The sequence below is a fragment of the Balaenoptera borealis genome (genome assembly GCF_965194805.1).
Source record: "Balaenoptera borealis genome assembly, chromosome: 13".
Lineage (NCBI taxonomy): Eukaryota > Metazoa > Chordata > Mammalia > Artiodactyla > Balaenopteridae > Balaenoptera > Balaenoptera borealis.
Window position 1 is genome coordinate 30,846,187 of NC_138870.1, and position 14,306 is coordinate 30,860,492.

Sequence of the window (14,306 nt, forward strand, 5' to 3'; positions counted from 1 at the left end):
CGGCTGCAGCACATGAGGAAGTCTCTTCACCGTTTCCAGTGAAAAGAGGAGAACCCGAAAGTAATTGCAGTCAGGATCCTCTCCATCTCTCCCTTCCACCACAGAGAAAACATTTCCTGCAGTCTGTCACTTCTGAGGCTTTAATGGAAATAGCGTTCAAGGTTTGGGAAAAAATAATCTAATATAAATTGGTTAAAAACCCGCCCGCCTTGGCAACCCCTCTTGGACCCCATTTATACTGCGTGTTTCGACCACACTGAACTCTAGCCCTGTGATACTTTTATCTAGATTAGAACAAGGCCAAATACTTAGGCAGAGTGATCAGGAGACCTAGAACCACGTTCTGTATACCAAGACTAGACTCACATCAACCCAGTCTCCTGGGACACCATCTGCTCAACTCTCCAGTCTCAATAGCACTTCAACAACCCTCTTGGTTCTTCCGGTCTTCCCATAAATATGGCCCCACCCTGTCCCCTAGTACTCAGCAGCGCAGAATGGGATGTGTCTGAGGGGACCGATATAGATGTCTGCATGACAGCACAGAGGTGCCTGGGTTTGAAGGTGCGGTTCAAGAGTGGCCCTCTTCCTCCAAATGCTCCATTTACCATTTGTCAACAAAAATGCACTTGTCTTTGGCTAAGAGGCCAATCGGGAAAGGGTCTGAATGGAAGCATCCTGTAGCCCAAAGGGGAAGGCTACATTTATAAAGATCAGAAGCATCCTGCACACTTGTCCAGGGATGACCTTTCACTTGTCCTCAGCATTGAGCACTGTGGGTCCCTGAAGGTGTCCCAGGTCACTGGTATTACTTACAGCTGGGAATTCGCTCAGGTGTATGTGGTGGGCAGGCCGCACAGGGACATGTGGCAGCCAGGGGAGGTTGTGTGTACACCATGCCTCCTGTACAGATGCCCCATTTCAGTGAACATGCTGCACAGCCCTCTCAGGGAACAGAGGACAGGTTAGAGGAAATACAGAAGATCTGGTCAGACATCCTCTCTCAGACAACCAAAGAGATTGGTATCTGGTGGAGAACTGTCAGGGAAGTTTCTCTGAGGGCAGCACGTTGGCATTGTTACCCTGCCATGGCAACTGTGAGAAGGCCTGTGAGGGCATCATTACCCAGTGAGGTCATATAAGGAACCTGTGACTTGAGGGGCAGGCTTCAGGAGGAGGGGCAGTTTTGTGGAGGAGAGCAGGGGGGAGGCAGAGGTACTCTTCATGGCCCCTCACACCTGGGCCTCCCCGCCCATGCCCTAGTCTAGTAGACAACCCATGCGGGGTGTTCCACTGGGCTGGCACAGCCCCAGGGGCCCAGGAGGGCAAGAGAGACCCACATTCTGAGATTGGCTTGAGAGGCAAGATTAACGTAAGAGACAGCTAGGTTGTATGGCACTGACCCAAAGAGGCAGAGATTTGTGTGGACTGGGGAATCAGGGAAGGCTCCTTGGCAGTGGGCCTGAAGGACAAGTGAGATTTAGACCCATGGGGAAGAGAGGGAAGACATTCCAGTTTAGGAAGAATAAAAGCAAAGACACACTCTCCTCGACCTTGTCCTGCCCCAAATATAAATTCATAGACCACTCCCATTTTCACAACTGAGGACTGAAGAAAACCAAGAGGTTAAGGGGCCTACCCAGTGTTACACAGGTGGTGGAGAGGTGTTCTGCTCAATGGTTAGGTTCATGTTGGGGCTCCGCATTTACAGCTGATAGGAATGTGAGGACAAGCTCATGCCATTTCAAACATTTCCAAGTGATACTGAGAGAGATGTTGAAGGTGCAAAATGAGGGTGCTGAATGACCTCACAAAGTGGGAATGGTGGGCCCATTTTGATATGAAATTCAAAACAAGTTCATGACCAAAGGAAATAATACAAAATGACAACATAATCATTACACTCCCCTCTCCCTTAGAAGTAAAAATCAGTATACCCCTCTCTCTCTCCAGCATGAAAGGATGAGATAAAGGCTCAGCAGCAGCCCCCGTGAAACACATGGTCAACACTGTGAAGAGGTGTTACTAAGACGATTTGGTCAGACGCAGAGATGGAAAGAGACAACTCTGCCCTTAGCCTGATCAGGCCCACAGGAAGGAACCATATTGGGGGAAGCCTTTGAGAGTGTGGCAATGAGAGCGGACCTTATTTGGGAGGGGACTCCCTGTTTCCGATCTTGAAAACGCAAAGATGGGACATTCGTTTACTGGGGCTGTTGCAGAGTGGATGCGCCCAGAGGTTGGGCCACCCTGCTTGAGAATCAAAGCACCTTCTAGTCCTAAACTGCTTGAGTGCTGCAATCGCCGGATTTGGGGTCTGGGGCAACCCAGGTCTTCGTCCGAGATTTCCGGAGAGCGCTTTCTCTTGGGAGCACGTCTGGGGGCTGGCTTCTCTGCTTCCACTTTTGCTGGCGTGGCCAAAGGAACCTCCGCGTAGGCCCGGTAGCCACCAAGCAGTCAGTATGTCTCCCGATACCAGCCCAACTGCGTTTCTCCACACCCTCGCTAGAGGACATGGTAGTGACCAGGGGTAGGTTGAGAAACGGGAGCCACTGCTGCTGCAAAGAAAATCAGAAGTGATCAGTCCCTGCTGCTGTACCCAGTCTCCTGCCAGAATTTCCCTCTCTCGTGTCTCTCCCAGTTTCTGGCGGAAGACCTTTAATCTACTTGACATCCAAAACACAGCCTTGGCCCATCACCTCTATGAGTCCCTAGAGAAGGGACACTGGCTGCAAAAGCAATTCCTGGAGCGGACGGCTGCAGCACATGAGGAAGTCTCTTCACCGTTTCCAGTGAAAAGAGGAGAACCCGAAAGTAATTGCAGTCAGGATCCTCTCCATCTCTCCCTTCCACCACAGAGAAAACATTTCCTGCAGTCTGTCACTTCTGAGGCTTTAATGGAAATAGCGTTCAAGGTTTGGGAAAAAATAATCTAATATAAATTGGTTAAAAACCCGCCCGCCTTGGCAACCCCTCTTGGACCCCATTTATACTGCGTGTTTCGACCACACTGAACTCTAGCCCTGTGATACTTTTATCTAGATTAGAACAAGGTCAAATACTTAGGCAGAGTGATCAGGAGACCTAGAACCGCGTTCTGTATACCAAGACTAGACTCACATCAACCCAGTCTCCTGGGACACCATCTCCTCAACTCTCTAGTCTCAATAGCACTTCAACACCCCTCTTGGTTCTTCCGGTCTTCCCATAAATATGGCCCCACCCTGTCCCCTAGTACTCAGCAGCGCATGATGGGATGTGTCTGAGGGGACCGATATAGATGTCTGCATGACAGCACAGAGGTACCTGGGTTTGAAGGTGCGGTTCAAGAGTGGCCCTCTTCCTCCAAATGCTCCATTTACCATTTGCCAACAAAAATGCACTTGTCTTTGGCCAAGAGGCTATTCGGGAAAGGGTCTGAATGGAAGCATCCTGTAGCCCAAAGGGGAAGGCTACATTTATAAAGATCAGAAGCATCCTGCACACTTGTCCAGGGATGACCTTTCACTTGTCCTTAGCATTGAGCACTGTGGGTCCCTGAAGGTGTCCCAGGTCACTGGTATTACTTACAGCTGGGAATTCGCTCAGGTGTATGTGGTGGGCAGGCCGCACAGGGACATGTGGCAGCCAGGGGAGGTTGTGTGTACACCATGCCTCCTGTACAGATGCCCCATTTCAGTGAACATGCTGCACTGCCCTCTCAGGAAACAAAGGACAGGTTAGAGGAAATACAGAAGATCTGGTCAGACATCCTCTCTCAGACAACCAAAGAGATTGGTATCTGGTGGAGAACTGTCAGGGAAGTTTCTCTGAGGGCAGCACGTTGGCATAGTTACCCTGCCATGGCAACTGTGAGAAGGCCTGTGAGGGCATCATTACCCAGTGAGGTCATATAAGGAACCTGTGACTTGAGGGGCAGGCTTCAGGAGGAGGGGCAGTTTTGTGGAGGAGAGCAGGGGGGAGGCAGAGGTACTCTTCATGGCCCCTCACACCTGGGCCTCCCCGCCCATGCCCTAGTCTAGTAGACAACCCATGCGGGGCGTTCCACTGGGCTGGCACAGCCCCAGGGGCCCAGGAGGGCAAGAGAGACCCACATTCTGAGATTGGCTTGAGAGGCAAGATTAACGTAAGAGACAGCTAGGTTGTATGGCACTGACCCAAAGAGGCAGAGATTTGTGTGGACTGGGGAATCAGGGAAGGCTCCTTGGCAGTGGGCCTGAAGGACAAGTGAGATTTAGACCCATGGGGAAGAGACGGAAGACATTCCAGTTTAGGAAGAATAAAAGCAAAGACACACTCTCCTCGACCTTGTCCTGCCCCAAATATAAATTCATAGACCACTCCCATTTTCACAACTGAGGACTGAAGAAAACCAAGAGGTTAAGGGGCCTACCCAGTGTTACACAGGTGGTGGAGAGGTGTTCTGCTCAATGGTTAGGTTCATGTTGGGGCTCCGCATTTACAGCTGATAGGAATGTGAGGACAAGCTCATGCCATTTCAAACATTTCCAAGTGATACTGAGAGAGATGTTGAAGGTGCAAAATGAGGGTGCTGAATGACCTCACAAAGTGGGAATGGTGGGCCCATTTTGATATGAAATTCAAAACAAGTTCATGACCAAAGGAAATAATACAAAATGACAACATAATCATTACACTCCCCTCTCCCTTAGAAGTAAAAATCAGTATACCCCTCTCTCTCTCCAGCATGAAAGGAGGAGATAAAGGCTCAGCAGCAGCCCCCGTGAAACACATGGTCAACACTGTGAAGAGGTGTTACTAAGACGATTTGGTCCGACGCCGAGATGGAAAGAGACAACTCTGCCCTTAGCCTGATCAGGCCCACAGGAAGGAACCATATTGGGGGAAGCCTTTGAGAGTGTGGCAATGAGAGGGGACCTTATTTGGGAGGGGACTCCCTGTTGCCGATCTTGAAAACGCAAAGATGGGACATTCGTTTACTGGGGCTGTTGCAGAGGGGATGCGCCCAGAGGTTGGGCCACCCTGCTTGAGAATCAAAGCACCTTCTAGTCCTAAACTGCTTGAGTGCTGCAATCGCTGGATTTGGGGTCTGGGGCAACCCAGGTCTTCGTCCGAGATTTCCGGAGGGCACTTTCTCTTGGGAGCACGTCTGGGGACTGGCTTCTCTGCTTCCACTTTTGCTGGCGTGGCCAAAGGAACCTCCGCGTAGGCCCGGTAGCCACCAAGCAGTCAGTATGTCTCCCGATACCAGCCCAACTGCGTTTCTCCACACCCTCGCTAGAGGACATGGTAGTGACCAGGGGTATGTTGAGAAACGGGAGCCACTGCTGCTGCAAAGAAAATCAGAAGTGATCAGTCCCTGCTGCTGTACCCAGTCTCCTGCCAGAATTTCCCTCTCTCGTGTCTCTCCCAGTTTCTGGCTGAAGACCTTTAATCTACTTGACATCCAAAACACAGCCTTGGCCCATCACCTCTATGAGTCCCTAGAGAAGGGACACTGGCTGCAAAAGCAATTCCTGGAGCGGACGGCTGCAGCACATGAGGAAGTCTCTTCACCGTTTCCAGTGAAAAGAGGAGAACCCGAAAGTAATTGCAGTCAGGATCCTCTCCATCTCTCCCTTCCACCACAGAGAAAACATTTCCTGCAGTCTGTCACTTCTGAGGCTTTAATGGAAATAGCGTTCAAGGTTTGGGAAAAAATAATCTAATATAAATTGGTTAAAAACTCGCCCGCATTGGCAACCGCTCTTGGACCCCATTTATACTGCGTGTTTCGACCACACTGAACTCTAGCCCTGTGATACTTTTATCTAGATTAGAACAAGGCCAAATACTTAGGCAGAGTGATCAGGAGACCTAGAACCGCGTTCTGTATACCAAGACTAGACTCACATCAACCCAGTCTCCTGGGACACCATCTCCTCAACTCTCTAGTCTCAATAGCACTTCAACACCCCTCTTGGTTCTTCCGGTCTTCCCATAAATATGGCCCCAACCTGTCCCCTAGTACTCAGCAGCGCATGATGGGATGTGTCTGAGGGGACCGATGTAGATGTCTGCATGACAGCACAGAGGTGCCTGGGTTTGAAGGTGCGGTTCAAGTGTGGCCCTCTTCCTCCAAATGCTCCATTTACCATTTGCCAACAAAAATGCACTTGTCTTTGGCCAAGAGGCTATTCGGGAAAGGGTCTGAATGGAAGCATCCTGTAGCCCAAAGGGGAAGGCTACATTTATAAAGATCAGAAGCATCCTGCACACTTGTCCAGGGATGACCTTTCACTTGTCCTCAGCATTGAGCACTGTGGGTCCCTGAAGGTGTCCCAGGTCACTGGTATTACTTACAGCTGGGAATTCGCTCAGGTGTATGTGGTGGGCAGGCCGCACAGGGACATGTGGCAGCCAGGGGAGGTTGTGTGTACACCATACCTCCTGTACAGATGCCCCATTTCAGTGAACATGCTGCACAGCCCTCTCAGGGAACAGAGGACAGGTTAGAGGAAATACAGAAGATCTGGTCAGACATCCTCTCTCAGACAACCAAAGAGATTGGTATCTGGTGGAGAACTGTCAGGGAAGTTTCTCTGAGGGCAGCACGTTGGCATAGTTACCCTGCCATGGCAACTGTGAGAAGGCCTGTGAGGGCATCATTACCCAGTGAGGTCATATAAGGAACCTGTGACTTGAGGGGCAGGCTTCAGGAGGAGGGGCAGTTTTGTGGAGGAGAGCAGGGGGGAGGCAGAGGTACTCTTCATGGCCCCTCACACCTGGGCCTCCCCGCCCATGCCCTAGTCTAGTAGACAACCCATGCGGGGCGTTCCACTGGGCTGGCACAGCCCCAGGGGCCCAGGAGGGCAAGAGAGACCCACATTCTGAGATTGGCTTGAGAGGCAAGATTAACGTAAGAGACAGCTAGGTTGTATGGCACTGACCCAAAGAGGCAGAGATTTGTGTGGACTGGGGAATCAGGGAAGGCTCCTTGGCAGTGGGCCTGAAGGACAAGTGAGATTTAGACCCATGGGGAAGAGAGGGAAGACATTCCAGTTTAGGAAGAATAAAAGCAAAGACACACTCTCCTCGACCTTGTCCTGCCCCAAATATAAATTCATAGACCACTCCCATTTTCACAACTGAGGACTGAAGAAAACCAAGAGGTTAAGGGGCCTACCCAGTGTTACACAGGTGGTGGAGAGGTGTTCTGCTCAATGGTTAGGTTCATGTTGGGGCTCCGCATTTACAGCTGATAGGAATGTGAGGACAAGCTCATGCCATTTCAAACATTTCCAAGTGATACTGAGAGAGATGTTGAAGGTGCAAAATGAGGGTGCTGAATGACCTCACAAAGTGGGAATGGTGGGCCCATTTTGATATGAAATTCAAAACAAGTTCATGACCAAAGGAAATAATACAAAATGACAACATAATCATTACACTCCCCTCTCCCTTACAAGTAAAAATCAGTATACCCCTCTCTCTCTCCAGCATGAAAGGATGAGATAAAGGCTCAGCAGCAGCCCCCGTGAAACACATGGTCAACACTGTGAAGAGGTGTTACTAAGACGATTTGGTCCGACGTCGAGATGGAAAGAGACAACTCTGCCCTTAGCCTGATCAGGCCCACAGGAAGGAACCATATTGGGGGAAGCCTTTGAGAGTGTGGCAATGAGAGGGAACCTTATTTGGGAGGGGACTCCCTGTTGCCGATCTTGAAAACGCAAAGATGGGACATTCGTTTACTGGGGCTGTTGCAGAGTGGATGCGCCCAGAGGTTGGGCCACCCTGCTTGAGAATCAAAGCACCTTCTAGTCCTAAACTGCTTGAGTGCTGCAATCGCCGGATTTGGGGTCTGGGGCAACCCAGGTCTTCGTCCGAGATTTCCGGAGAGCGCTTTCTCTTGGGAGCACGTCTGGGGACTGGCTTCTCTGCTTCCACTTTTGCTGGCGTGGCCAAAGGAACCTCCGCGTAGGCCCGGTAGCCACCAAGCAGTCAGTATGTCTCCCGATACCAGCCCAACTGCGTTTCTCCACACGCTCGCTAGAGGACATGGTAGTGACCAGGGGTAGGTTGAGAAACGGGAGCCACTGCTGCTGCAAAGAAAATCAGAAGTGATCAGTCCCTGCTGCTGTACCCAGTCTCCTGCCAGAATTTCCCTCTCTCGTGTCTCTCCCAGTTTCTGGCGGAAGACCTTTAATCTACTTGACATCCAAAACACAGCCTTGGCCCATCACCTCTATGAGTCCCTAGAGAAGGGACACTGGCTGCAAAAGCAATTCCTGGAGCGGACGGCTGCAGCACATGAGGAAGTCTCTTCACCGTTTCCAGTGAAAAGAGGAGAACCCGAAAGTAATTGCAGTCAGGATCCTCTCCATCTCTCCCTTCCACCACAGAGAAAACATTTCTTGCAGTCTGTCACTTCTGAGGCTTTAATGGAAATACCGTTCAAGGTTTGGGAAAAAATAATCTAATATAAATTGGTTAAAAACCCGCCCGCCTTGGCAACCGCTCTTGGACCCCATTTATACTGCGTGTTTCGACCACACTGAACTCTAGCCCTGTGATACTTTTATCTAGATTAGAACAAGGCCAAATACTTAGGCAGAGTGGTCAGGAGACCTAGAACCACGTTCTGTATACCAAGACTAGACTCACATCAACCCAGTCTCCTGGGACACCATCTCCTCAACTCTCTAGTCTCAATAGCACTTCAACACCCCTCTTGGTTCTTCCGGTCTTCCCATAAATATGGCCCCACCCTGTCCCCTAGTACTCAGCAGCGCAGGATGCGATGTGTCTGAGTGGACCGATATAGATATCTGCATGACAGCACAGAGGTTCCTGGGTTTGAAGGTGCGGTTCAAGAGTGGCCCTCTTCCTCCAAATGCTCCATTTACCATTTGTCAACAAAAATGCACTTGTCTTTGGCTAAGAGGCCAATCGGGAAAGGGTCTGAATGGAAGCATCCTGTAGCCCAAAGGGGAAGGCTACATTTATAAAGATCAGAAGCATCCTGCACACTTGTCCAGGTATGACCTTTAACTTGTCCTTAGCATTGAGCACTGTGGGTCCCTGAAGGTGTCCCAGGTCACTGGTATTATTTACAGCTGGGAATTCGCTCAGGTGTATGTGGTGGGCAGGCCGCACAGGGACATGTGGCAGCCAGGGGAGGTTGTGTGTACACCATGCCTCCTGTACAGATGCCCCATTTCAGTGAACATGCTGCACTGCCCTCTCAGGGAACAGAGGACAGGTTAGAGGAAATACAGAAGATCTGGTCAGACATCCTCTCTCAGACAACCAAAGAGATTGGTATCTGGTGGAGAACTGTCAGGGAAGTTTCTCTGAGGGCAGCACGTTGGCATTGTTACCCTGCCATGGCAACTGTGAGAAGGCCTGTGAGGGCATCATTACCCAGTGAGGTCATATAAGGAACCTGTGACTTGAGGGGCAGGCTTCAGGAGGAGGGGCAGTTTTGTGGAGGAGAGCAGGGGGGAGGCAGAGGTACTCTTCATGGCCCCTCACACCTGGGCCTCCCCGCCCATGCCCTAGTCTAGTAGACAACCCATGCGGGGCGTTCCACTGGGCTGGCACAGCCCCAGGGGCCCAGGAGGGCAAGAGAGACCCACATTCTGAGATTGGCTTGAGAGGCAAGATTAACGTAAGAGACAGCTAGGTTGTATGGCACTGACCCAAAGAGGCAGAGATTTGTGTGGACTGGGGAATCAGGGAAGGCTCCTTGGCAGTGGGCCTGAAGGACAAGTGAGATTTAGACCCATGGGGAAGAGAGGGAAGACATTCCAGTTTAGGAAGAATAAAAGCAAAGACACACTCTCCTCGACCTTGTCCTGCCCCAAATATAAATTCATAGACCACTCCCATTTTCACAACTGAGGACTGAAGAAAACCAAGAGGTTAAGGGGCCTACCCAGTGTTACACAGGTGGTGGAGAGGTGTTCTGCTCAATGGTTAGGTTCATGTTGGGGCTCCGCATTTACAGCTGATAGGAATGTGAGGACAAGCTCATGCCATTTCAAACATTTCCAAGTGATACTGAGAGAGATGTTGAAGGTGCAAAATGAGGGTGCTGAATGACCTCACAAAGTGGGAATGGTGGGCCCATTTTGATATGAAATTCAAAACAAGTTCATGACCAAAGGAAATAATACAAAATGACAACATAATCATTACACTCCCCTCTCCCTTAGAAGTAAAAATCAGTATACCCCTCTCTCTCTCCAGCATGAAAGGATGAGATAAAGGCTCAGCAGCAGCCCCCGTGAAACACATGGTCAACACTGTGAAGAGGTGTTACTAAGACGATTTGGTCCGACGCAGAGATGGAAAGAGACAACTCTGCCCTTAGCCTGATCAGGCCCACAGGAAGGAACCATATTGGGGGAAGCCTTTGAGAGTGTGGCAATGAGAGGGAACCTTATTTGGGAGGGGACTCCCTGTTGCCGATCTTGAAAACGCAAAGATGGGACATTCGTTTACTGGGGCTGTTGCAGAGGGGATGCGCCCAGAGGTTGGGCCACCCTGCTTGAGAATCAAAGCACCTTCTAGTCCTAAACTGCTTGAGTGCTGCAATCGCCGGATTTGGGGTCTGGGGCAACCCAGGTCTTCGTCCGAGATTTCCGGAGAGCGCTTTCTCTTGGGAGCACGTCTGGGGACTGGCTTCTCTGCTTCCACTTTTGCTGGCGTGGCCAAAGGAACCTCCGCGTAGGCCCGGTAGCCACCAAGCAGTCAGCATGTCTCCCGATACCAGCCCAACTGCGTTTCTCCACACCCTCGCTAGAGGACATGGTAGTGACCAGGGGTAGGTTGAGAAACGGGAGCCACTGCTGCTGCAAAGAAAATCAGAAGTGATCAGTCCCTGCTGCTGTACCCAGTCTCCTGCCAGAATTTCCCTCTCTCGTGTCTCTCCCAGTTTCTGGCTGAAGACCTTTAATCTACTTGACATCCAAAACACAGCCTTGGCCCATCACCTCTATGAGTCCCTAGAGAAGGGACACTGGCTGCAAAAGCAATTCCTGGAGCGGACGGCTGCAGCACATGAGGAAGTCTCTTCACCGTTTCCAGTGAAAACAGGAGAACCCGAAAGTAATTGCAGTCAGGATCCTCTCCATCTCTCCCTTCCACAACAAAGAAAACATTTCTTGCAGTCTGTCACTTCTGAGGCTTTAATGGAAATACCGTTCAAGGTTTGGGAAAAAATAATCTAATATAAATTGGTTAAAAACCCGCCCGCCTTGGCAACCGCTCTTGGACCCCATTTATACTGCGTGTTTCGACCACACTGAACTCTAGCCCTGTGATACTTTTATCTAGATTAGAACAAGGCCAAATACTTAGGCAGAGTGGTCAGGAGACCTAGAACCACGTTCTGTATACCAAGACTAGACTCACATCAACCCAGTCTCCTGGGACACCATCTCCTCAACTCTCTAGTCTCAATAGCACTTCAACACCCCTCTTGGTTCTTCCGGTCTTCCCATAAATATGGCCCCACCCTGTCCCCTAGTACTCAGCAGCGCAGGATGGGATGTGTCTGAGGGGACCGATATAGATATCTGCATGACAGCACAGAGGTTCCTGGGTTTGAAGGTGCGGTTCAAGAGTGGCCCTCTTCCTCCAAATGCTCCATTTACCATTTGTCAACAAAAATGCACTTGTCTTTGGCTAAGAGGCCAATCGGGAAAGGGTCTGAATGGAAGCATCCTGTAGCCCAAAGGGGAAGGCTACATTTATAAAGATCAGAAGCATCCTGCACACTTGTCCAGGTATGACCTTTAACTTGTCCTTAGCATTGAGCACTATGGGTCCCTGAAGGTGTCCCAGGTCACTGGTATTATTTACAGCTGGGAATTCGCTCAGGTGTATGTGGTGGGCAGGCCGCACAGGGACATGTGGCAGCCAGGGGAGGTTGTGTGTACACCATGCCTCCTGTACAGATGCCCCATTTCAGTGAACATGCTGCACTGCCCTCTCAGGGAACAGAGGACAGGTTAGAGGAAATACAGAAGATCTGGTCAGACATCCTCTCTCAGACAACCAAAGAGATTGGTATCTGGTGGAGAACTGTCAGGGAAGTTTCTCTGAGGGCAGCACGTTGGCATTGTTACCCTGCCATGGCAACTGTGAGAAGGCCTGTGAGGGCATCATTACCCAGTGAGGTCATATAAGGAACCTGTGACTTGAGGGGCAGGCTTCAGGAGGAGGGGCAGTTTTGTGGAGGAGAGCAGGGGGGAGGCAGAGGTACTCTTCATGGCCCCTCACACCTGGGCCTCCCCACCCATGCCCTAGTCTAGTAGACAACCCATGCGGGGCGTTCCACTGGGCTGGCACAGCCCCAGGGGCCCAGGAGGGCAAGAGAGACCCACATTCTGAGATTGGCTTGAGAGGCAAGATTAACGTAAGAGACAGCTAGGTTGTATGGCACTGACCCAAAGAGGCAGAGATTTGTGTGGACTGGGGAATCAGGGAAGGCTCCTTGGCAGTGGGCCTGAAGGACAAGTGAGATTTAGACCCATGGGGAAGAGAGGGAAGACATTCCAGTTTAGGAAGAATAAAAGCAAAGACACACTCTCCTCGACCTTGTCCTGCCCCAAATATAAATTCATAGACCACTCCCATTTTCACAACTGAGGACTGAAGAAAACCAAGAGGTTAAGGGGCCTACCCAGTGTTACACAGGTGGTGGAGAGGTGTTCTGCTCAATGGTTAGGTTCATGTTGGGGCTCCGCATTTACAGCTGATAGGAATGTGAGGACAAGCTCATGCCATTTCAAACATTTCCAAGTGATACTGAGAGAGATGTTGAAGGTGCAAAATGAGGGTGCTGAATGACCTCACAAAGTGGGAATGGTGGGCCCATTTTGATATGAAATTCAAAACAAGTTCATGACCAAAGGAAATAATACAAAATGACAACATAATCATTACACTCCCCTCTCCCTTACAAGTAAAAATCAGTATACCCCTCTCTCTCTCCAGCATGAAAGGATGAGATAAAGGCTCAGCAGCAGCCCCCGTGAAACACATGGTCAACACTGTGAAGAGGTGTTACTAAGACGATTTGGTCCGACGCAGAGATGGAAAGAGACAACTCTGCCCTTAGCCTGATCAGGCCCACAGGAAGGAACCATATTGGGGGAAGCCTTTGAGAGTGTGGCAATGAGAGGGAACCTTATTTGGGAGGGGACTCCCTGTTGCCGATCTTGAAAACGCAAAGATGGGACATTCGTTTACTGGGGCTGTTGCAGAGGGGATGCGCCCAGAGGTTGGGCCACCCTGCTTGAGAATCAAAGCACCTTCTAGTCCTAAACTGCTTGAGTGCTGCAATCGCCGGATTTGGGGTCTGGGGCAACCCAGGTCTTCGTCCGAGATTTCCGGAGAGCGCTTTCTCTTGGGAGCACGTCTGGGGACTGGCTTCTCTGCTTCCACTTTTGCTGGCGTGGCCAAAGGAACCTCCGCGTAGGCCCGGTAGCCACCAAGCAGTCAGCATGTCTCCCGATACCAGCCCAACTGCGTTTCTCCACACCCTCGCTAGAGGACATGGTAGTGACCAGGGGTAGGTTGAGAAACGGGAGCCACTGCTGCTGCAAAGAAAATCAGAAGTGATCAGTCCCTGCTGCTGTACCCAGTCTCCTGCCAGAATTTCCCTCTCTCGTGTCTCTCCCAGTTTCTGGCTGAAGACCTTTAATCTACTTGACATCCAAAACACAGCCTTGGCCCATCACCTCTATGAGTCCCTAGAGAAGGGACACTGGCTGCAAAAGCAATTCCTGGAGCGGACGGCTGCAGCACATGAGGAAGTCTCTTCACCGTTTCCAGTGAAAACAGGAGAACCCGAAAGTAATTGCAGTCAGGATCCTCTCCATCTCTCCCTTCCACAACAAAGAAAACATTTCTTGCAGTCTGTCACTTCTGAGGCTTTAATGGAAATACCGTTCAAGGTTTGGGAAAAAATAATCTAATATAAATTGGTTAAAAACCCGCCCGCCTTGGCAACCCCTCTTGGACCCCATTTATACTGCGTGTTTCGACCACACTGAACTCTAGCCCTGTGATACTTTTATCTAGATTAGAACAAGGCCAAATACTTAGGCAGAGTGGTCAGGAGACCTAGAACCACGTTCTGTATACCAAGACTAGACTCACATCAACCCAGTCTCCTGGGACACCATCTCCTCAACTCTCTAGTCTCAATAGCACTTCAACACCCCTCTTGGTTCTTCCGGTCTTCCCATAAATATGGCCCCACCCTGTCCCCTAGTACTCAGCAGCGCATGATGGTATGTGTCTGAGGGGACCGATATAGATATCTGCAT